The sequence below is a fragment of the Bufo bufo genome, chromosome 1 (genome assembly GCF_905171765.1).
Source record: "Bufo bufo chromosome 1, aBufBuf1.1, whole genome shotgun sequence".
Classification (NCBI taxonomy): Eukaryota; Metazoa; Chordata; class Amphibia; order Anura; family Bufonidae; genus Bufo; species Bufo bufo.
In genome coordinates, this window is record NC_053389.1 from 778,180,085 (window position 1) to 778,205,877 (window position 25,793).

The 25,793-nt window shown below is 46.0% G+C and overlaps 1 long non-coding RNA gene across 1 annotated transcript; it reads right to left on the bottom strand.

Annotated features, from left to right (window-relative positions):
* Positions 1-772: 772 nt before the first annotated feature.
* On the bottom strand, positions 773-23,248 carry LOC120987232. Its single transcript, XR_005775961.1, has 3 exons — positions 23,237-23,248; positions 16,963-16,973; positions 773-873 (listed from the first exon to the last, which is right to left on the bottom strand). It is a non-coding gene; the product is annotated as an uncharacterized LOC120987232 (long non-coding RNA).
* Positions 23,249-25,793: the final 2,545 nt, after the last annotated feature.

The window sequence follows — 25,793 nt, forward strand, 5'->3', positions numbered from 1 at the left end:
CAAAGGGGCCCACATTCCAAAGAGCACCTTTCGGATTTCACAGGTCATTTACCTATTTACCACACATTAGGGCCCCTGGAAAATGCCAGGGCAGTATAACTACCCCACAAGTGACCCCATTTTGGAAAGAAGACACCTCAAGGTATTCCGTGAGGGGCATGGCGAGTTCCTAGAATTTTATATTTTTTGTCACAAGTTAGCGGAAAATGTGGATTTTTTTTTTCCCTTACAAAGTCTCATATTCCACTAACTTGTGACAAAAAATAAAAACTTCCATGAACTTACTATGCCCATCACGAAATACCTGGGGGTGTCTTCTTTCCAAAATGGGGTCACTTGTGGGGTAGTTATACTGCCCTGGCATTCTAGGGGCCCAAATGTGTGGTAAGAAGTTTGAAATCAAAATGTGTAAAAAATGACCGATGAAATCCGAAAGGTGCTCTTTGGAATGTCGGCCCCTTTGCCCACCTAGGCTGCAAAAAAGTGTCACACATCTGGTATCTCCGTACTCAGGAGAAGTTGGGGAATGTGTTTTGGGGTGTCATTTTACATATACCCATGCTGGGTGAGAGAAATATCTTGGCAAAAGACAACTTTTCCCATTTTTTTTCTGACAAACTACTATGAGGTTTTTCTGACACAGTTTATCATTCAGATTTAAAGCTGAGTGGTTAAAGTCCTTCCCTCTAATGTAGAAGGTTGTGAGTTTAAATCCCAGCAGAAACTTTTCAGAAATAGAAGCTAAATTAGATTTAAATACACTAACTCGAGCACACGAGGTATTCGGCTGAACACTGTGATGTGTCGAGCATCGCGATGCTCGAGACGAACTGGTGTTCGGCTGAGCATGCTCGCTCAACACTAATAAAAGTACTTCCATTCATCCTTGCTTTTGGGGTGAAATTGCAGTCTGATACTATATAAAAGTACACCCAGTACCTGCTACTAGGCCACTGTGTTGACTCCTCATGCTATTGCCACCCTCACCACTCTGTAACTGGGCCACTATGTGTACATTTCATGCTGTTGCCACCTCACCACTCTTTCACTGAGCCACTGTGTTAACTCCTCATAGTTACATAGTTAATACGGTTGAAAAAAGACATAAGTCCATCAAGTTCAACCAAGGGATAGGTAGGGACATGAATCCCAGAAGGAAGTGAGACTCAGATTTCTACATGTTTTCATAAGCATTAATGTCATTTACTTTTAAGTATTCGTCTAAACCCTTTTTAAAACTGTTCACTGTTCCTGCTGTGACCACGTCCAGAGGAAGTCTTTTCCACAGATTCACAGTTCTTACAGTAAAGAAGTTTTGACGCTTCTGGAGACAGAACTTTTTCTTCTCCAGTCGGAGGCAGTGCTCCCTTGTCTTTTGAGGGCATTTGGCATGGAACAGTTTTTCACCATATTTTTTGTACAGCCCATTTATATATTTGTATAGGTTAATCATATCCCCCTTAGACATCTCTTCTCAAGACTAAATAAATGTAATTCTTTTAATCTTTATTCATGCCTCTTATCAGTTTAGTCGCTCTCCTCTGTACTTTTTCAGGCTGCAGAGCGTCCTTTCTATGGACTGGTGCCCAGAACTGAACTGCATATTCCAGATAAGGCCACACCAACGCTTTGTAAAGTGGTAATATTACATCCCTGCCCCGCTAGTCCATGCCTTGTTTAATGGATGACAATATCCTGGTAGCCCAATATCTTCCTCATGCTGTTGCCACCTCACCACTATGTCACTAGGCCACTGTGTTGACTCCTCATGCTGTTGCCACCCCACCTCTCTGTCTCTGAACCACTGTGATGACTCCTCATGCTGTTGCCACCTCACCACACTGTCACTGGGTCGCTATTGTCCCTGTTTGACCTTGTTGACATCATGATTTATTTTACCTTTCTTCTGATCTGTCAGAAGGATGGAAAAATGAGACACACGATGGATCCTTTCTATGTAGCAGCTGTAAGGCCTGTATAATGCGGTCCCTATTTTGCATCAGGATTGGATCATGATTTGGAAGCCAAAAGCAGGAGTGGGTACAAAACACAGAAGACGAGGGAATGGCTAGGCAGCCGAGGAAAATGGCAGCATAATTCCTGAGCTCCATCTCCACTGCAGCGACGAGAACCAGCAAAGCTTGCTAAAGCAACCTCTCTGACCCTAATTTCACTCCTGAACTTTACAAACCTACGCCCATGATGTCGAGAGGGAAAAGAAGCCACAAAGCACAAGGCAAGTTGGATTTCTTGCCCTTCAAGAGAGGAATCCCCAAAGGAAAATACCTTAGGGTAAGGCGAAATTGTTCTACGATGTCTGACTTTAGGGCTGCCTCTAATGATCTGCAGTCAAGATTCAAAAGTAGGGGATACCCACAACACGTGTTAGCCAAGGCCTATCAACACTCTTTGGCCTTGAATCGTGACACTTTGTTGACACCCAAATCAGGGCCATCTGGGCATGAACAATTGTGCATTGTGGCCACTTATGACGAGGCACACGATACGGTAAGAGAATTACTCACCAGTTATTGGGGTATTTTAAAATCTGACCCCGACATTGGTCATCTGGTAGGAGATACACCTCTGATAACGTACCGACGTGGACGCAATCTAAGAGATCGTCTGGTCCACAGTTTCTTTCAAGCCCCCACTACAACCACTTGGCTGAGTACCAACCTCAAAGAGACCTTCCGATGTGGAGGATGTGTGGCGTTCTCTGCTGTTCAGTTAGGTGCTACATTCACCTGCAGTGTAACAGAGCAAACGTTCACCATCAGATCCTTTGTCAATTCTAGGACTAGAGCTTTGGTATATTTGGCCACGTGTATTTGTGGAAAACAGTATGTGGGGAAAACCTTTAGGGAATTCTGCAGAAGAATCACAGAGCATCTTAATGACATCCGCAAGGGTGCCGACACCCCGATTGTGAGACCTACATCCACCTTACACGGTGGCAATGAGGATGTGATGAAATTTCAGGCCATAGGGGTGGTGAGAAGATCTCCAAGAGGAGGCGACTTTGACAAGCAATTGTTACAAAAAGAGACACAGTGGATTTACTGCTTGCACACACTCCAACCGCAGGGACTCAATGAGTATAACTATTTTGTATATTTTCTTTGAGTTCCGATGCATGTAGTTGGTCTCATACTACTATGGGGAGTGCTTTTGGTTTTATTCAAATGAGGATACAATATATTCTGCTCCGCTCTATATTTTCATCTTAGAGTTGGGTAGCGCGTGTCCTTGCGGCCGGGTACGGCCACTCTGATAGCTGTTGCCTCTGTCACGGAGGTTAGCAGCTGACTTGTTTGTTTGTCCTTCTACCCACATTTTATGCTCCTGACGAGCCAAACATGGCGAAGCGCGTTGAGCGATCAGTGGGGGCAAACCCATGTTTTTGAATCTTTGCTTGATTTTCGCTCACACAACAGAAGACGTCTGCGTCAATCCAGCCCTCTGTAGTATGTGAACAGGTGCACTCAAGTTTTTTGCTCACACCCAGGTAGTTAGTGTCCCTTGATTCGTGCTCACAGGGCCGATAATCAGACATCTGGTTCATATCCATGAACAGGTGGTTCTTGATCCCGGTCGGACCCAATGTGTAGATGTTTATCAATGGATTAGTTTGTTAATTTAGTCTAGGGCCATCTAGACTGGGTGTTTGAGCTGAGCACGTTGTCCGTGCCACGGTGGGCACTTTTGGTTGTGTCAGATTACTACAGCCGGCTGGCGTGGTTTTGTAACCATTAGTAGTGCACCTGAAGTGGATTTCTTGGTGACCTTATCCACACCTGAGTGGTACCGCTGATCGTGGTTTTCCATGTAATACCTCGATCCGCCTCAGGATCCGTGGATAGATCTGGGCTCTTAGAATTTTATATAGTCAGAAGGGTTCCTTTCCTTACACTTTTTGTAAATTTAATAAAGTATTAGTTTTATCTAATCCCTATAGCGTTCCTTACTACAGTGAATTATATTTTTGATGGTGGAACGTATACCACTATAAGCTTGTCAGTGATTTCAAGTTGGATTTCTTCTTCCAACAGGAGCATAACAAAGATGGCGCTGAGACCAGTGCACGCTCCTTTCCTTCCAGCACCAGCCCGATGCAGACCCATCAGTGGGGCCCCAGTTCTCTGCCTGCTTCACCGGGCAACAATCTACAAGCCTCCACAGCCTCTCTGCACCTTTCCCCAGTGCCTTTGCCGAAAATTAGGTATGATCCACTGGTGGAGACAGACTTTGGCCTCAGTCTCAGATGTACGGCATACATATTAGGACATCGTCAGACATCATTCACAACTCCATCATTCGTCAGGCAAAACTCCCTCCTACCTCAGACTTTAGACAAAACTCCGTCCTCCCTCATCCAAAACTCCATCAGACCTCAGACAAAACTCCGTCCTCCCTCATCCAAAACTCTGTCCTCCCTCAGACATCAGCCAAAACTCCATCAGACCTCAGACATCAGCCAAAACTCAGTCGTCCCTGAGCCAAAACTCTGTCGTCCCTCAGCCAAAACTCTGTCGTCCCTCAGCCAAAACTCTGTCGTCCCTCAGCCAAAACTCCGTCAGACATCAGCCAAAACTCTGTCAGACATCAGCCAAAACTCAGTCAGACATCAGCCAAAACTTCGTCGTCCCTCAGCCAAAACTCCGTCAGACATCAGCCAAAACTCCGTCAGACATCAGCCAAAACTCCGTCCTCACTAACTCAAAATATGCCCTACTACACACACTCTTCACCTAACAGAGCTGCTAGCTGCTGGAGAGGCAAAGGACCTATGATGATATCATGACCATGTGACGAGTCACGTGTGTGGGAGGGGTCAGATGTGCACAGCAGCTGGTAGAGTGTACAGAACTGTAGCCATCAAATGGAGCTCTGTACTAGAGATGTGTGTGCAACCTGCATGTAGCAGTGTTGTGTACTATGTAGCAGAGCTGTATGTGTAACCTGCATGTAGCAGAGCTGTGTACTGTCTAGCAGAGCTGTATGTGTAACCTGCATGTAGCAGAGCTGTGTACTGTGTAGCAGAGCTGTATGTGTAACCTGCATGTAGCAGAGCTGTGTACTGTGTAGCAGAGCTGTATGTGTAACCTGCATGTAGCAGTGCTGTGTACTGTGTAGCAGAGCTGTATGTGTTACTTGCACGTAGCAGAGCTGTGTACTGTGTAGCAGAGCTGTATGTGTACCCTGCATGTAGCAGAGCTGTGTACAGTGTAGCAGTGCTGTATGTGTAACCTGCATGTAGCAGAGCTGTATGTGTAACCTGCATGTAGCAGAGCTCTGTACTGTGTAGCAGGGCTGTATGTGCAACCTGCATGTAGCAGTACTGTGTACTGTGTTGCAGAGCTGTATGTGTAACCTGCATGTAGCAGAGCTGTGTACTGTGTAGCAGAGCTGTATGTGTAACCTGCATGTAGCAGAGCTGTATGTGTAACCTGCATGTAGCAGAGCTGTATGTGTAACCTGCATGTAGCAGAGCTGTGTACTGTGTAGCAGAGCTGTATGTATAACCTGCATGTAGCAGTGCTGTGTACTGTGTAGGAGAGCTGTATGTGTAACCTGCATGTAGCAGTGCTGTATGTGTAACCTGCATGTGGCAGTGCTGTGTACTGTGTAGCAGAGCTGTATGTGTAACCTGCATGTAGCAGAGCTGTATTTGTAACCTGCATGTAGCAGAGCTGTGTACTGTGTAGCAGGGTTGTATGTGTAATCTGCATTTAGCAGGGCTGTATGTGTAACCTGCATGTAGCAGAGTTGTGTACTGTGTAGCAGGCTGTATGTGTAACCTGCATGTAGCAGAGATGTGTACTATGTAGCAGAGCAATATGTGTAACCTGCATGTAGGGGAGCTGTGTAATGTGTAGCAGAGCTGTATGTGTAACCTGCATGTAGCAGAGCTGTGTACTGTGTAGCAGAGCTGTATGTGTAACCTGCATGTAGCAGTGCTGTGTACTGTGTAGCAGAGCTGTATGTGTAACTTGCACGTAGCAGAGCTGTGTACTGTGTAGAAGAGCTGTATGTGTAACCTGCATGTAGCAGAGCTGTGTACAGTGTAGCAGTGCTATATGTGTAACCTGCTTGTAGCAGAGCTGTATGTGTAACCTGCATGTAGCAGAGCTGTGCACTGTGTAGCAGGGCTGTATGTGTAACATGCATGTAGCAGTGCTGTGTACTGTGTAGCAGAGCTGTATGTGTAACCTGCATGTAGCAGAGCTGTGTACTGTGTAGCAGAGCTGTATGTGTAACCTGCATGTAGCAGTGCTGTGTACTGTGTAGCAGGCTGTATGTGTAACTTGCACGTAGCAGAGCTGTGTACTGTGTAGCAGTGCTGTATGTGTAACCTGCATGTAGCAGAGCTGTGTACAGTGTAGCAGTGCTGTATGTGTAACCTGCATGTAGCAGAGCTGTATGTGTAACCTGCATGTAGCAGAGCTGTGTACTGTGTAGCAGGGCTGTATGTGTAACCTGCATGTAGCAGTGCTGTGTACTGTGTAGCAGAGCTGTATGTGTAACCTGCATGTAGCAGAGCTGTGTACTGTGTAGCAGAGCTGTATGTGTAACCTGCATGTAGCAGAGCTGTATGTGTAACCTGCATGTAGCAGAACTGTGTACTGTGTAGCAGTGCTGTATGTCTAACCTGCATGTAGCAGTGCTGTGTACTGTGCAGCAGAGCTGTATGTGTAACCTGCATGTAGCAGAGCTGTATGTGTAACCTGCATGTAGCAGTGCTGTGTACTGTGTAGCAGAGCTGTATGTGTAACCTGCATGTAGCAGAGCTGTATGTGTAACCTGCATGTAGCAGAGCTGTGTACTGTGTAGCAGAGCTGTATTTGTAACCTGCATGTAGCAGAGCTGTGTACTGTGTAGCAGAGCTGTATGTGTAACCTGCATGTAGCATTGCTGTTTACTGTGTAGCAGAGCTGTATGTGTAACTTGCATGTAGCAGAGCTGTGAACTGTGTAGCAGAGCTGTATGTGTAACCTGCAGGTAGCAGTGCTGTGTACTGTGTAGCAGAGATGTGTACTGTGTTACAGAGATGTGTGTGTAACCTGCATGTAGCAGAGCTGTGTACTGTGTAGCAGAGCTGTATGTGTAACCTGCATGTAGCATTGCTGTTTACTGTGTAGCAGAGCTGTATGTGTAACTTGCATGTAGCAGAGCTGTGTACTGTGTAGCAGAGCTGTATGTGTAACCTGCAGGTAGCAGTACTGTGTACTGTGTAGCAGAGATGTGTACTGTGTTACAGAGATGTGTGTGTAACCTGCATGTAGCAGAGCTGTGTACTGTGTTACAGAGATGTGTGTGTAACCTGGGAACTATAAAAAAGTGTAAAAAAAATAATAATAATTAGATCACCCCCCTTTTCCCAAAATGAAAATAAAAGAACTGAAAAAATACACATCATGGGTGTCGCAATGTGTAAAAACACCCATTGTATAAAAATATATTCCCCATACGGCAAACAGCAAAACAGAAAAAAAAAGAGTCCAAATGTCCGATTCGTCGTTTTTGGTCCCTTCATTTGCTACAATTTTTTTTTATAAAAAGTGATCAAAAAGTCTTAAACACCCCAGAATGGTATCAGTGAAAAGTTCAGATTGCCCTGCAAAAAATTAGCCCCACCCAGCTCCGTACACATAATTACAAAAAAGTTATAGGGGTTAAAATATGGCGACCAAAAAAATAAATCAGATTCTGGAAATCTCCTGTCACTCCGAGTTACTCAGAATTGGTAGCCCTAATTAATAAATACATGCAACATGAATGCATATATGCCGCTTCACACAAAACTAGATCACAAGAGTTAGGCCTCTTGCACATAAACGTTGTTGGTCCATTCCGTGCATTAGGGACAGCAATTTGCAGTCCCCAATGCACGGGCAAGGTGCGTGCAGCAGCCGGGACAGATCCAGACCTATTCAACTTGAATAGGTCCGTGAGCATGTTCTACTTTTTTGCTGTGCGGAGGCACGGCCAGAAACACCACGGAAGCACTCGGTAGTGCTTCTATGGGGATCCGATCCGTTTTTCCGTTCCGTTCAAGTGAATGGGTCGACATCACGGATGCGGGATGCACACGGCTGGTGCCCTGTGTATTGTGGAACTGCCGTATGTGGTCCACAATACAACCACAGGCACACAGCGGCCATGTGCAAGAGGCCTTACAAAGAGGGGATTTATGGTGCACATCCTCTTATGCTTCCCATATTCCACAGATTTATATCACACAGCTACTTACAGTTGTGCTGATAAGTTTACATACCCTTGCAGAATTTATGATTTCTTAAAGGGGTATTCTCATCTTCCCTTTTCATACTTGCCTTTCTTGAGCGCAACGTTCACTTCCTGGATTCTTCTCCCGGCCGGGCCGTGCTTGCGCAGAAGACTGAAGATTTTCTCCCGGCCGGGCCGCTCAATATCCTGAACGCGCACGCCGCCACGCATGTGCCATGGTGACTTATTCCTGGCCTGTATAGTACAGAATCGGCGTGCGCGTTCGCGGCTCTGTACTATACTGGCCAGGAAGAAGTCATCATGGCGCATGCGCGGTGGCATGCGTGTTCAGGACATTGCGCGGCCCGGCGGGATTTGACAGGAGAGGTGGCCGTAACCAGGGGAGACCAAAGACAACATCAGGTAAGAGGTGACTTATTTTCTAAAAAAAGGGTGGGAATTGGGTAATAAAATTTATTTAGAAAAATGATCACTGTCAAATCATTAACAGATTTATCAGTGATCATTAAGATGAGAATACCCCTTTAACTCTCGCTCATGGTTAGTGGTCGGCTGAAGCCATTTATGTCAAACAACTGTGTTTACTCTTTATAAATCATAATCACAACACAAACTCCCCAAATGACCCTGATCAGAAGTTACACACCCCAGCTCTTAATACCATGTATTGCCCCCTTTAACATCAATGACAGCTTGAAGTATTTTGTGGTAGTTGTGGATGAGGCTCTTTATTTTCTCAGATGGTAAAACTGCCCATTCTTCCTGTTGAAAATAAAAAAGCAATTCCACCACAGTTTTACAGGATTTTTATTTACGACATTCGATGTGCGATAAAACTGACTGGTTACTTTTATTCTACAGGTCAGATCGAATCCGGCGATACCTTATATGTATAGTTTTTCTTGCGTTTTAATAGTGCTAAAAAAATAAAATAAAAATCTGATTTATTTTTTTGTCGCCATATTTTGAGCCCTATAACTTTTTTGCAATTATGTGTACGGAGCTGGGTGGGGGCTCATTATTTGCGGGGCAATCTGAACTTTTCACTGATACCATTCTGGGGTGTTTAAGACTTTTTGATCACTTTTTACTTAAATTTTTGTAGCAAATGAAGCGACCAAAAATGGCGAATCGGACATTTGGACTCTTTTTTTTTCTGTTTTGCTGTTTGACGTATGGGGAATATATTTTTATACAATGGGTGTTTTTACACATTGCGAAACCCATGATGTGTATTTTTTTAGTTCTTTTATTTTCATTTTGGGAAAAGGGGGGTAATCTGAATTTTTATGTTTATTAATTTTTTTACACTTTTTTATAGTTCCCAGGTTGCACACACATCTCTGTAACACAGTACACAGCCCTGCTACATGCGGTTAGACACACTGCTCTATATACACAGTACACAGCTCTGCTACATGCAGGTTACACATACAGCTCTGCTACACAGTACACAGCTCTGCTACATGCAGGGTACACATACAGATCTGCTACACAGTACACAGCACTGCTACATGCAGGTTACACATACAGCTCTGCTACATGCAGGTTACACATACAGCCCTGCTACACAGTACACAGCACTGCTACATGCAGGTTATACATCCAGCTCTGCTACACAGTACACAGCTCTGCTACATTGTCATGGCTGTATGTGAGCAACAAGAGCATACACAGTAAATAGAGCTACTGACCGGACCCAAACTAGGGAGGATAAAGGGTGACCCCTGCCAGACCCTCAAAGCTCTCCCTATGCTGCTAAGCACATGCCCGGATCCAAATGGTGGAACGAGGCATGCCCGCGTACCTAAGACTGATGACCACTGTAACCCCTACAATAGTGGAAGGGGCACGGCCACCGGTGCCCTGCTCAGTATATGGAGGGAACCGTGGTCGCCTCGGATCCAGTCAGAAAACACACAGATACACTACAATGTCTGCACACTTAGCTGAAGGAGCTGCAGCAGCAGTGAAGACGGATCCAAAGACAGCTGGCAATATCCGGAGTACTTGCTGCAGCAGAACACAGGTCCAGTGAAATGATAGCATACAAGTGAAGATACTAAAGCAAGAGCTACAACTCAAATGAGAAATATAATCCACACCCTACAAAGGAGGAGGGGTGATTTAAAGGCAGAGAAATCAAACACAGGAGGAACAGCTGGGAGGAAGGAAACAGAAAGTAAAGACTTCATCCCAGGGGCAGAGAAACAGAGCAGTGAGAACTCCTCCAAGCTCTAGTAGTGACATCATCACAGGGGTGGAGAAACAGAGCTGTAAGAACGTCTCAAAGCTCAGGTAGTGACATACATGCAGGTTACACATACAGCTCTGCTACATGCAGGTTACACATACAGCTCTGCTACATGCAGGTTACACATACAGCTCTGCTACACAGTACACAGCTCTGCTACATGCAGGTTACACATACAGCTCTGCTACACAGTACACAGCACTGCTACATGCAGGTTACACATACAGCTCTGCTACACAGTACACAGCTCTGCTACATGCAGGTTACACATACAGCTCTGCTACATGCAGGTTGCAAATACAGCTCTGCTACACAGTACACAGCTCTGCTACATGCAGGGTACACATACAGCACTGCTACACGATAAGGGAAAGGATTTTAGCAGCTCTCACCTCTGGTCACCTGCCTGAAGCACGGAAAGGGAAGTGGCTTGAACCTAGCCACACTTGATAAGTCCAAGAACAAAGAGAAAGGTTGATTCCAGCTTCAGCATATAAAAAGTTTTCTTTATTCGGCTTGTAATAAAATCCAACAAAGATGTCACATGGAGAGACACAAGATTGTGACGCGTTTCGGGCTGTGGTATTAAGCCCTTCTTCAAGACAATACAAAAGTGTACTAAAAACAAATACTTTATATACCACACAAATGGGTTACTCCTCCTTCTTAGTTAATTGGAGACTGTGTCCCAGACCCAGGTGTTCCAAGATTAGGAGATCCTCCCTGGAGCACGTGGGTGGGGACGCAGTGCTTCACAGAATTGCACACTCAGAGACCACATATAAACATGTTGATGCACTACATATACTGCAGAGTTAAATCATGTTTTCTGTTCAAACCCTTTGGTATGCAAGTGTCAAGGATGAACATCCAATATGTTTCCCTACTTAGAAGCTTCTGTTTGCGATCGCCTCCTCTGACAGGTGTGGACACCACAGCTCTGCTACATGCAAGTTACACATACAGCTCTACTACACAGTACACAGCACTGCTACATGCAGGTTACACATACAGCTCTGCTACACAGTACACAGCTCTGCTACATGCAGGTTACACATACAGCTCTGCTACACAATACACAACACTGCTACATGCAGGTTACACACACATCTCTAGTACAGAGCTCTATTTGATGGCTACAGTTCTGTACACTCTACCAGCTGCTGTGCACATCTGACCCCTCCCACACACGTGACTCGTCACATGGTCATGACATCATCATAGGTCCTTTGCCTCTCCAGCAGCTAGCAGCTCTGTTAGGTGAAGAGTGTGTGTAGTAGGGCATATTTTGAGTTAGGGAGGACGGAGTTTTGGCTGATGTCTAACAGAGTTTTGGCTGATGTCTGACTGAGTTTTGGCTGATGTCCGACGGAGTTTTGGCTGATGGATGACGGAGTTTTGGCTGAGGGACGACGGAGTTTTGGCTGATGTCTGACGGAGTTTTGGCTGATGTCTGACAGAGTTTTGGCTGATGTCTGACAGAGTTTTGGCTGAGGGACGACAGAGTTTTGGCTGAGGGACGACAGAGTTTTGGCTGAGGGACGGCGGAGTTTTGGCTGAGGGACGACTAAGTTTTGGCTGAGGGACGACTGAGTTTTGGATGAGGGACGACAGAGTTTTGGATGAGGGACGACGGAGTTTTGGATGAGGGACGACGGAGTTTTGGCTAATGTCTGAGGTCTGATGGAGTTTTGGCTGATGTCTGAGGGAAGACAGAGTTTTGGATGAGGGAGGACGGAGTTTTGTCTGAGGTCTGATGGAGTTTTGCCTGACGGAGGATGGAGTTGTGGATGATGTCTGATGATGTCCTAATATGTATGCCGTACAGATGCCTTCTCTCCCGCAGACTCTGACGGCCAGCCCATCAAAGCAGAGGTCATGCTGCTGAGACTTACCTAACGAACCAGACTGCAGCATACTGGTGGAATCCCTGCAGAAATTCCAAACCTCGGAGCAGCCAGCATTAGGTAACTTATTAAAGGAGATTCTGATGGCGTTTAGCACCTCCATGTCAGCCAACCTGACACAGCTTATATCCCCAATCCAATCCACTGTGAAGGAATTAGATGGTAAAATGAGACATGTGGAATCTAAAATGGGGGACTTTGACTCTTCACACAATCACCTGATTGATGCTCACAATGCTCTAACAGATGATGTGGAATATTTAATATCCAAGCTAGCGGATTTAGAACAATATAAAGTTCAGCGGAATCTCCGAGGTTATACAACCTTCAGAGCTTCAAAAATACATAGTGGACATTATGTCTGTACTTTTACTGGATTTCTCTGCACTTTACTATAGATAGAGCTCAACGTGTAGTCAAACCTAAACACCTACAGCCCAGAGAGATGTATTGGCAAGAATACACTTCTTCCATATTAAAGAGGCCACTCTAGCAGCTGCAAGAAAACTGGGGAAACTATCAGCCCCATACCAATCTGTGAAGCTCTTTGCAGACCTATCAGCAGTTACCCTCCAACTACGCTGCCACCTAACCCCCATCATACTGGCATTGCGAGACCACACTATTCAATACCGTTGCGGGTATCCTGTTAAAATCCTAATTCGAAAAATGGAGAATACTTCACTATCCGCACATTGGAGGAAGGGAAAGAGCTCTTACAATCATGGAACATACCATTGGCCTCGTCTGGTGCCCGACCTACACTCATTCTCACTCATCAGAATGAGGATCAAGAATGGCACCTGGTGGTCCCAAGAAGGAAGAAGAACCGTTAAGACTTTAACCAACAGTGCGGTGGAACTGCTCATTCCATCGTGACTTGGTAACTATTGCTGGACTTCCACCCCAGATGCTGTAGGCGGCTATTCATGCCGCTAATACTGCTTTTGTTTCTGTTTCTGTTTTTTATTTCTAGACCTAACTTTTGAGGAATTCTTGCTTCTATGGACCTTCCTATGTTAGATTTCATGTTTCTAATTTTCTATCTGTTCAGAGATGTCTACTATGGTTGATTGCTGACTCTTAAGGGGTCCCAGGTTGTCTAACTTACATAGCGTCAAAGTTTTTACATCATGGTAAATAAAATATATAAGCCCAAGGCTCTGGGAAACCAATTCATGTCATTTTATTCTGCCCTATACAAACTCAGAGATGATCCTGCCACTACAACTGTCTCACAGGATACAATAGATGCCTTTCTGGACAAACTGAATCTCCCCTGTTTAAACCAATCAACCATAAACTCCATTATCATGCCACTGACCCAAGAAGAATTGAAAAAGCCATTATATCCCTCCCTGGCAATAAGACAATAAGAGCCCAGGTCCAGATGGACTCCCTAACTCCTTCTATAAGACATTTCTCCCTACACTACTCCCTGATCGTCATGCAACCCTGTCTCGTGCCATGACCGAGGGCGACTTCCAAGCAGAAATGTTGAATGCTACCATTGTAACCCTGCCCAAACCTGGGAAGGCGCCTCATGTCCCCCAAAACTTTCGTCCCATCTCATTATTAAAAACTGATCTTAAGGTATATGCAAAGATTCTGGATAACAGATTGGCCCCCATTATCCCCGAGTTGGTGGCACCTGATCAGGTGGGATTTGTTTGCAGAAGACAAATTACTGACAACGCATGGAGAGTCATAAACCTTGTCGACTATATTAACCAACACGCCCTCCCTGCAATCGAGTGTCACCACCAGACATCTGAGAAGCTCTGACAGACGTCCTTCAGAACCTCCTCCTTGAGGTTCCTTTTGTTTTGCTTTCATTTTCTCATCTCGTTAGCCTCTCTCAGCTGTCATGTAGTTGCACTGATTGCATCCCTTTGAATCCCTTCCCATACTGCATCACTTTGCGGTTTATACAACTTCCTGGAGTATATGCATGCTGGATGCTACTACTGAGTCTTCTACAGATAAGTTTTGTTCATTCATTTGTATTTTCCTGTTTGCTGGATCCCAGGAGACCCTGACTCCCTCCGTATCAAGTGTAGGGAGCCGGTGGTCGTGTCCCCTCACTATTATAGGGTGTTCAGGGGTTATTCAGTCGAGGTACGAGGATATGCGATCTTCTACCATTGAGAATTTTGCATAGGCTGAGCAGTTAGGGAGAGAGCCAGGTCTGGTGCAGGGCTATCCCTTTGGTTCCTTAGTTTTGGATCGAGTCAGCCGGATCTTCATTTTGTGTCTTCTAGTTTGCTATACACCTTCCGTGACATTATAAACCGCCAAAACCATCTTAAGCATGAATCCGGTTTCAACCTTGATTGACCGCATGCAGGGTCTTTCACTGGAGGTAGAAGATCTCCGGAAAACTGTCTCTCAGTTTGAGGTGACCGTTTCTGCTTGCGTTCATGGAGTTTGTTCTGAGCCTAAGATCTCGCTTCCGGATACGTTCTCCGGGGGTAGTGAGAATTTTGTTCGTTTTAGAGAGGCTTGCAAACTCCATTTTTGCTTACTTCCCCATTACTCTGGTGATAAGCAGCGGAGGGTGGGGATCATCATCTCGCTGCTCAGGGATAACGCTCAGTCTTGGGCTTTTTCGCTGCCGGTGGGGGCACGGCCCCTCCGTTCAGTGGATGAATTTTTTTTAGCCCTGGGTCAGATATATGATGATCCGGATCGTATTGCTCTGGCTGAGTCTAGACTACGTCTTTTATGCCAGGGTAAACAATTTACAGAGATATACTGCTCAGAATTTCGGAGATGGGCAGCTGATACTGGTTGGAATGATGCTGCACTACGAAGTCAATTTTGCCATGGTCTTTCAGAGGGATTGAAAGATGCATTTGCTTTTCATGAGAGACCTACCTCCTTGGACTCTGCCATGTCTCGGGCCGTTCGTATTGACAGGCGTCTTAGAGAGAGAGGAGAGATCACTCCTTCCTGTCATACTCAGTCCAAGGACAGTGCGGCGGTCTCATTCAGTGCACAGAGGTCTCAGTCGCTCTCAATCCCTTCTGAGCAGGGGCCCATGCAGCTGGGTTTGCTTGCCTCTGACAATAGAGGATTCAGCTCTCATGGGAAGGTTTATTTCTGTTGTGCAGGTATAAATCATTTGGCAAATGTTTGTCCCTCTAGGAGATTCAGGCAGTTTTTTGAACGTAATAAAGAAACAAAAAGAAAAAATCCTCTAAAAACGTTCCATCTGTTACTATTGGCAAGGTTGATGCGGAAATTGAAGGTTTTCCGTTTGCTTGTAGTTCCCGTTTTGTCCTACCTGCCAGGGTGGCGCTAGAGAGCAAGAATATTTTTTGTGAGATTTTTGTAGATAGTGGAGCAGCTGTCAATCCTATTGATAATCAATTTGCTATAACTCATAGTTTCCAGGTATGCACTTTGGGAAAGCATATACCTGTTTTTGCTATTGATTCCGTTCCACTTTCTCAGAAATCGTTAAAGGGCATAGTTCACAATATCTGTTTGATTGTGAGTGATACTCATGTTGAGGATGTGTCATGTTTCATCCTAAACGGGTTGCCTACTCCTCTAGTGTTGGGGCTACCCTGGCTCATTAAACATAACCCCACCATTGATTGGCAAGCGAGACAAATAAATGGTTGGAGTGACTTTTGCAGAGAGAATTGCCACACGACATCTGTTTCAGAGGTTTCTACTAAGACTGTACCATCTTTTCTCTCTGAATTTTCGGATGTGTTTTCTGAGAGTGCTGTTCAGGAATTGCCCCCTCACAGGGAGTACGATTGCCCTATTAATCTCACCCCAGGGACACATACGACCCTCGAAGTCACCTGTGGCCGCTGTTTTTTTCTTTGTTAAGAAAAAAGATGGTTCTTTAAGACCATGTCTGGATTTCAGGGAGCTGAACAGTATCACAATTCGTGACCCTTATCCGCTTCCTCTGATCCCGGACCTGTTTAACCAGATTGTGGGGGCTAAAGTTTTTTCCAAATTAGATCTAAGAGGAATGGAAGACGGCCTTTAATACCCCTGAGGGCCATTTTGAGAATTTGGTTATGCCTTTTGGTTTGATGAATGCTCCAGCCGTTTTTCAGCATTTTGTGAACAGCATTTTTTATCATTTAATGGGGAAATTTGTATTAGTGTATCTGGATGACATTTTGATTTTTTCTCCTGATTTCAAAACTCATAAGGAACATTTACGTCAGGTCTTGCTCATCCTGCGGGAGAATAAATTGTACGCTAAACTGGAAAAATGTGTGTTTGCGGTTCCAGAAATTCAATTTCTGGGGTGTCTTCTCTCCGCTTCTGGTTTTCGCATGGACCCCGAGAAGGTCGGCGCTGTGCTCGAGTGGGAGCTTCCTGAGAATCAGAAGGCGATGATGCGTTTTCTGGGTTTTGCCAATTATTACAGGAAGTTTATTTTGAATTATTCCTCTGTTGTTAAACCACTCACTGATATGACTAGAAAGGGGGGAGATTTTTCCTCCTGGTCGGTAGAGGCGCGTAAGGCCTTTTCTAATATCAAGGAGAGTTTTGCTTCCGCTCCTATCTTGGTACAACCTGATATTTCTCTACCCTTCATAGTTGAGGTTGATGCTTCTGAGGTGGGTGTGGGTGCGGTCTTGTCTCAGGGTCCCTCTCCTGCCAAATGGCGACCGTGTGCCTTTTTCTCGAAGAAACTCTCCTCCGCAGAGAGAAATTACGATGTGGGAGATAGGGAGTTGTTGGCTATCAAGTTAGCTTTTGAGGAATGGCGCCATTGGCTAGAGGGAGCCAGACACCCTATTACCGTGTTTACTGACCATAAGAATTTGGCCTACTTGGAGTCAGCCAAGCGTCTGAACCCGAGACAGGCCAGATGGTCTTTGTTCTTTTCAAGGTTTAATTTTGTTGTCACCTTCCGCCCTGGGGTTAAGAATGTGAAGGCGGATGCCCTGTCACGTTGTTTTCCGGGAGGTGGGAATTTTGAAGACCCGGGTCCCATTTTGGCTGAAGGTGTGGTGGTTTCTGCTCTTTATCCTGAATTGGAGGCAGAGGTTCAGGTAGCCCAGTCAGAGGCTCCGGATCTTTGTCCTCCTGGGAGGTTGTTTGTGCCTCTCGCTTTAAGACACAGGATTTTTAAGGAGCACCACGATACTGTCCTTGCTGGGCACCCGGGGGCAAGAGCCACAGTGGATCTCATCGCTCGGAGATTCTGGTGGCCGGCGCTTCGTAAGTCGGTTGAGGGTTTTGTGGCAGCCTGCGAAACCTGCGCTCGTGCCAAAGTCCCTCATTCACGGCCATCAGGTCCTCTCCTTCCGTTACCCATTCCTTCCCGTCCTTGGACACATCTGTCCATGGACTTCAATCATTACGGACCTGCCTCATTCCTCGGGGAAGACTGTGATTCTGGTGGTGGTGGACCGTTTTAGCAAAATGGTGCATTTAATTCCTTTTCCTGGCTTGCCCAATGCTAAGACGCTGGCGCAGGCATTTATTGATCATATTGTCAAATTGCATGGTATTCCTTCAGACATAGTCTCTGATAGGGGCACACAGTTTGTTTCCAGATTCTGGAAGGCTTTCTGTTCTCGCTTGGGGGTTCGGTTGTCATTCTCTTCTGCTTTCCACCCGCAGTCGAATGGTCAGACAGAGCGCGTCAATCAGAATCTGGAGACATATCTGCGCTGTTTTGTGGCGGAGAATCAGGAGGATTGGTGTTCTTTTTTGTCCCTTGCTGAGTTTGCTTTAAATAACCGTCGTCAGGAGTCCTCTGATAAGTCACCATTTTTTGGTGCATATGGGTTTCATCCGCAGTTTGGGACATTCTCTGGAGAGGGGTCTTCTGGTTTACCTGATGAGGACAGATTCTCCTCATCTTTGCCATCGATTTGGCAAAAGATTCAGGATAATCTAAAGAGCATGAGTGAGAGATATAAGCGTGTGGTGGATAAGAGACGTGTGCCTGGTCCGGACCTGAATGTTGGTGATCTGGTATGGTTGTCTACTAAGAATATCAAATTGAAGGTTCCCTCCTGGAAGTTAGGTCCTAAGTTTATTGGGCCTTACAAAATCTTGTCCGTCATCAATCTTGTTGCCTACCGTCTTGATCTTCCTCAGACTTGGAAGATCCATAATGTTTTTCATAAGTCCTTATTAAAACCTTATGTCCAACCCATTGTACCCTCGTATTTGCCTCCTCCTCCGATTGTGGTTGATGGTAATCTTGAATTTCAGGTCTCTAGGATTGTGAATTCTCGTGTTGTCCGCGGTTCTCTCCAGTACCTCGTTCATTGGGAGGGTTATTGTCCTGAGAAGAGGATGTGGGTCCCAGTGACAGACATTAAGGCCACTCGTCTCATCAGGGCTTTCCATAGGTCCCATCCTGAGAAGGTGGGCTCTGAGTGTCCGGAGTCCACTCGTAGAAGGAGGGGTACTGTCACCACCAGACATCTGAGAAGCTCTGACAGGCGTCCTTCAGAACCTCCTCCTTGAGGTTCCTTTTGTTTTGCTTTCATTTTCTCATCTCATTAGCCTCTCTCAGCTGTCATGTAGTTGCACCGATTGCATTCCTTTAAATCCCTTCCCATACTGCATCACTTTGCGGTTTATACAACTTCCAGATGGATGACGTGATCCATGTGATCACGTCACCCATGCGCGTGGGGCGCCCTGACGTCACTCTGAAGCGCCCGGGGAGCCGCACGGATGGTAAGTATACTGCTCCCCACTACACTTTACCATGGCTGCCAGGACTTTAGCGTCCCGGTAGCCATGGTAACCATTCAGAAAAAGCTAAACGTCAGATCCGGCGATGCGCCGAAACGACGTTTAGCTTAAGGCCGGATCCGGATTAATGCCCTTCAATGGGCATTAATTCCAGATCCGGCCTTGCGGCAAGTGTTCAGGATTTTTGGCCGGAGCAAAAAGCGCAGCATGCTGCGGTATTTTCTCCGGCCAAAAAACGTTCCGGTCCGGAACTGAAGACATCCTGATGCATCCTGAACGGATTTCTCTCCATTCAGAATGCATGGGGATAATCCTGATCAGGATTCTTCTGCCATAGAGCCCCGACGATGGAACTCTATGCCGGAAGAAAAGAACGCAAGTGTGAAAGAGCCCTTAGTTAGTTATTTAGTTAGTTAGTTCATATATATATAATACAGATAGTTAGTGGGAGATAGTCAGTGTAGGTTAGATAGTCATATAGTGTAGGTTCATACATACATAGTGCTGTGATGTCACAAGTTCACAACAATACTTAGTGCACCAATCACTAATAAGTAGTCAGACCTGTTAAAATGTGAAGTTGCACGTATTGCGCCAAAATATTTGCATCATTAGTGCTGATTTCGCAATTGCAAATATATTGGAGCACTCTATCTGCATATAAAGCTATTGTAATGTTCTGCCGGGCCAACCATTTTCTCCAGTCTCAGAAAACTTCTAGCAGCTTGAAAAATGTAGCTATAGTGACCCACGCCTGTATTTCATGTGCGTTACGCAAATATTACATTGCCGATTTTTTTCGATCAAGAAAAAAATCTTGCATTTTCAAATTTGCGAATATATGACGAATATTCTACAAAATATTCTCAAAATATCGCGAATTCGAATATTGCACCTGCCGCTCATCACTACTGAGAAACCATACGCAACACTTAACAGAAAAATGTACTGCAAAGCCATATGAATGTCTATCTTTTAAACCTCCGCTTTATTGATAACACCTGACATTCTGCATAATCTGTGATCAAACACAATCTATCTCTGTACAGAGGTACTGTCTCTATTTATGTTTTGTGTATTGTTGTTTCTTTTATAAAACCTCTGAAAAACTCAATAAAAACTTATTGGAATAAACAAAACACAGAAGACATGCAGATATTCTATTCACGTGTCATCTCTGTTTTGGATCCACTCCTGTTTTATTTTTGGCTTTAGCAATACTGATGGACTACTGACCAAGTGAAGAAGGATGCTCAAAAGACAGGATCCGTTTTTTTGGGGTTGGTCTTATGACGGATGAGAAGAAGGGAAAAATAAACAGTGACATCAATACAAACTTACTCCTGACACCCTCTATACTCTGTCAGAGGGGCACTACTTGTCTCAGCAGGTTCTGTGGAAATCTATGTGGAATCAGTTGGCGACGATGTAAAAGGAGTGCGCTCTTTCACTCTATAGTACAATCTTGGGCCACTGCACAGTTCTTAATATCTGTCGCTAGCATTGACCTGTAAGGCTGAGTTCACACTTGAGTTATTTGGTCAGTTTTGGACCTGTGACTGATCAAATAAGTGTGAAGTGATTCTAAGAGTGACAGCTGTCATCTGTGTGCCAGTACTGTTTCATCAGCACAGCAGACTCATTATGCGTGTTTCTGCAATGCACAGTGTTCTGCACCAATATACAGGCTCTCAGCGGCCAGGAAATAGCTGTTTTTTATTGCTATTCGTCACAAATTAATTTGGATCGAATCAAATCTTTTGAGTAAATTCAGCGAACCATCAGAATCAAATTTTTTAGAAATTTGCTCATCTCTAGTGTTTTACATTGGGACAGAATTTTTCATACTTGCAACTATGGCCTATGACTGATATAGGGCCATTTGTGCCCCATTGCACTTTATGCTTTTTATGAACCCAAAGACTTGTTGACTCCTCCCTCAGCCTTTGGTGTGCTAAATGAAATAATGTATTCTCTACTAATCTCAAAATATCATTCAGCAATTCTCATTTCTCTTCTCATATGTCATCCATACTAAAGCCATGCCCTATGGAGGCAGTAAGACTTGAACTTCTAATAATTGTAGATGGTATCATTTTAGGATTCTCCATATTCCTCTTAATTCTTATTTCCTATATGGTTATCATTAGAGATGAAGTTCTCCAAAATTCGATTTGGTTGGTTCGCCGAATTTTCTGAAAAGAATCTATCTGATCCGAGACTGTATAGTGGTATAGAACACTGTGCCTTGCAGTAACACGCAGTCTGCTGTGGTAGTGAAACAATACTGTGAGTCAGTATGACACGCAGATGACAGGCGTCACTCTTAGAATCACTGCACACTTCACTTATTTGGGCAGTTATGGGGCCAAAACGGACCAAATAACTCAAGTGTGAACTCAGCCTTACAGGTCGATGTTAGCATAAAGAAGAAGCGCACTCCTTTTACACCGTCGTCAGCTGATTCTACTTAGATGTCTACAGACCCTTACTCTGATCCGTCAGACCAATAACCTCCAAAAAACATATCCTGTCTGTTGAGCATCCACCTTCCCTCGGTCAGCATTTGGTCAGTAAACAAAAAAAAAAAAAAACAGGAGTGGATCCAAAACAGAGATGACACGTGAATGGAATATTTGCATGTCTTTTGTACCCACTCCTGCTTTTGGCTACCAAATCATAAGCCAATTCTGATGCAAAATATGGACCATGTCATACAGGCCTTACAGCTGCTACATAGAGAGGTTCTGTTGTGCATCTCATTTTTCCTTCCTTCTGACAGATCAGAAGAAGGGTCAAATAAATGATGATGTCAACCAGACCAAAAAAGGCAAAATAGTGGCCCAGTCATGGATGGGGAGGGTGGGAACAGCATGAGAAGTACACAGAGTGGCCCAATGACAGAATGGTGAGGTGGCAGCAGCATGAGGAGACCACATAGTAGTGATGTGGAAGCAGCATGAGGAGCCACAGAGTAGTGATGTGGCAGCAGCATGAGGAGACCACAGAGTGGCCCAGTGACATAGTGGGGAGGTGGCAGCAGCACGAGGAGACTACAAAGTGGTGATGTGGCAGCAGCAGTGAGTGACCCAGTGACAGAGTGGGGAGGTGGGGTGCAATACCAGTATATTTCTGAAGATGGTGGCTGGCAGTAGAAGCACCTGGCAGCAGGTGTGGCATCAGGCAGGAGGCAGCTGGCAGAATAGTAGCTGAAGCAGGTAGCCAGAAGAAATAGGTCTATTGTCAAAGTATTGGTGTGGCACCATGGAGATCTATTCTGACACATCAGGCACTAGTGTTTGAAAATCCTCGCCGATCCACTCCTGATTCATTTCTGAAAAGGTTTGTAAACACCCGCTCTGCTGCCACACTGCTGGCCGGACATGAAAGCTGGACCAGGGAAAACTCGGCCAGTTGCGGCCACAAATCGAGTTTGGCTGCCCAGTAGTCCAGGGAATCTTGGATGTGGGGTGGCAGGGTTCACTCCAAGTATGCCACAACCTGCTGGTTCAGGTTCTGCTCTATGTTTAGCTGCTGCTGCTGGTGAGTAGTTTCTTCAGTAGCTGCTGATGGAGCGGGTACTGCTCCTCCCCCTACCCCCCATGACAGTGGAACGTGAGTGTAGAGGGCTCCCCTAGTTAGACCTGCGTGAGGATTGGCGATGGCGCACATAGGCAGCAGCCAAATGACTACATAGGATATCTCGATAGTAGCTCAGTTTGTCCACCTTCTCAGCGAGTGTAAAAAAGGCCCCCATTTACAACCGTTAGCGATGGTCTAATATGGTGGAGACCCAGTAGTCATCCCTCTGCCAAGGGGTGACAATTCGGATGTCACTACGCAAGCAAGTGAGCATGCATCGGGCCATTTGCGCCAGTGACTCGGAGGGACTCTCTGCCACCATCTCCACTGCATACTGCCACGGTGTGTCTGGGTCCTCTGCCTCGTCTTTCTCATCACCCTGTAGCTCCTGTGGCTGGTCCTGCTCCCCCTGCTCCTCCTCTCCTGTCACCTGTGTAGCAAAACCACCCATTTCTTTACACGTTGCTTGTGCTTGAATGTCGTCCTCTTCCTCCTCTAGTTCAGCCCCCACAGGGCTTATGTGGCTGTGAGATGTAATCGGCACGTCTCCTGTCTCCTGGCCAGCCAGATTTAGCAGCATCTGTTCCAGGACATGAATCAGTGGAATGATGTTGTTCATTCCGTAGTCCTGGCGACTGACAAATAAAGTGACCTACTCAAAGGACCCGAGCAAACAGCAGGTGTCACGCATGAGCTGCCACTGGCTAACATCGAAGTTACACAGGGAAGTACCTCTGTCCGCTTGTATCATCAAGAAATCGATTATGGCCTTTCTATGTTCATATAATCGGTCCAACATATGGAGGGTAGAATTCCAACGGGTGGAAACGTCGCATATCAGCCTATGTTGGGGAATGCTGTTCTGCCACTGCAGCTCAAGGAGGGTGTGCTTTGTGGTGTACAAGTAGATGAAGTGCATGCAAAGTTTCCTGGCCATTTTCAGGATGTCTTGCAGATGGGGTGAAGACTTCAGGAACAGCTTTACAACCTGATTGAACACTTGCGCCATGCAGGGTGCATGGCTCAGCCCTCCTTGACGCAGCGCTGACGCCAGTTGTTGGTCACCATGGTCCCGATTTTGAGTTGTAGAGGAGAAAGCCAGGATTTGATTTCTTGATGGAGGACGCAGAGCAGTTCCTCCCCTGTGTGACTCCGTTTACCCAGGCAAACAAGGTGCAGGACAGCATGACACTGCCGTGCCCTGCACATGTGGTATGCTGGAGGGGCACTGTGAATTGTCCCTGCAGTGGAGGCTGACGACACGGTGGAGGATGAGGAGGCAGAGGCGGAAATTGTCACAGGACCAACAGCGTGAGAACGTGGTGGCGGAAGCGGCATCACCTGGCCAAGTTGCTGTTGTGGCTGTGCAGGAACCACATTCACCCAGTGGGCCGTAAAGGACATATATTGTCCTTGCCCATAGTTACAGCTCCACACGTCGGCACTGCCGTGCACTTTGGCAGACACCGACAGGATCAAGGACTGGCCCACCTTCTGTTCTACATATGTGTGCAGGGCTGGTACTGACTTTTTGGCAAAAAAATGACGGCTTGGGAGTCTCCACCTCGGCTTGGCACAATCCATCAGTTCTCTGAAAGGTGCAGAGTTTACCACTTGGAAAGGGAGGCACTGCAGCACCAGCAAATTGGCCAGGAGCACATTCAGCTTCTGCGCCGTTGGATGAGTGCACGCATACTGTCGTCTCTTGGCTATCGCTTCGGTGATCGATTGCAGATGGAATGACTGACGAGGAGTAGGAGAAGGAGCATCAGGACCAGCAGATGATGGGAAGGACAGACAGCTCCCTTTGGCGGAAGTGGTGGAGCCTTGAATGCATGAAATTGGGTTCATGCCACTGGGTGATGCAGAGGTGGTCCAATGTGGTGGTCCAGCCTGCCGCAGCAACCTCTGCAATACCCAGTGGCTGCTGCGGCAGGCTGGACCACCACATTGGAGCCACGGTTCTCCGAAGCCACTTTATAGTTATGTTGCATGTGTTGACACAGGGTCGTGGTGCCAACATTGGTACCTTGACAACGCTTCACCTTCTGCCCACAAATATGGCAAATGGCCATGTTCACCTCCTCCGGCGGCCTAGACATACACTACCGAGTATGTCATTTTCTCCCCAACACTCTGCGCTTACTGCCTGCTACCACTGCCTCTGTGAACCCCTGCACCGGTACCTACCTGGCCGGTAGGCTTCTGCGAAGTGGATGGCCTACCCCTGGCACGTTTGGCTCCCGACCTCCCACTGCTGCCACTCTACTGACTCACAGCCACGCTGCCACCCTACTGGCTAAGCCGCTGCCTCACATTCAAGCTGCCTCCCTCTTCTCCTAATGATGATGAAGTCCCTTCTTCACCTGGCTCCCAAGTGCTATTGTCTACATCATCGTCATCATCTGCCACTGTGTACACATCACTGATGTCCCCCTCAATGGTCTCAGGGCCAGGAGCCTGACCGCTCACAACATCATCTCCCACACAACTCTCATTATCATTACTTGCCCGCTTACCGGAGGAAGCAGCGGATGTCTCCTCCAGATCTTGGCTGGGCAGTAGCTGCTGACTGTCCTCTAGTAGCTTGCCCTCGCTGAAGCTGAGCCTATGGCATATAATACTTCTCGTGCTGAGGAAACTGAAAATGAGAAAGGAAGGTTCAGGACAGGTGGGGGCACAGGGCCTGCTCCCAGGCCATGCCAAGTAAGCATTGTTTCAGAGGAACCCCCCAACTCTTGGCTGGTCTGATGTCACTTGCGACGAAGCCGAAGACCAAGTCAACCATTCAAGCACCGCTGGGTTGCTGGTCAAGACACGACCGCTAGATGAAGAAATATAACAATCACAATTCACAGCAGAACGGCTAATGGATCGTATGTATATTTCCCTTTTCTACACCACATAAATGGCGGTAGTACAATGGAACTTCACCGCTGAACACCACTTATGACATATATTTTTTCCTTTTTTATTCTATTTCTACACCCCAAAAAAATAAATATAACAATCACAATTCACCGCAGAACGGCTAATGGGACATACGTATATTTCCTTTTAATACACCACGTAAATGGTTGTAGTACATTGTAACTTCACTG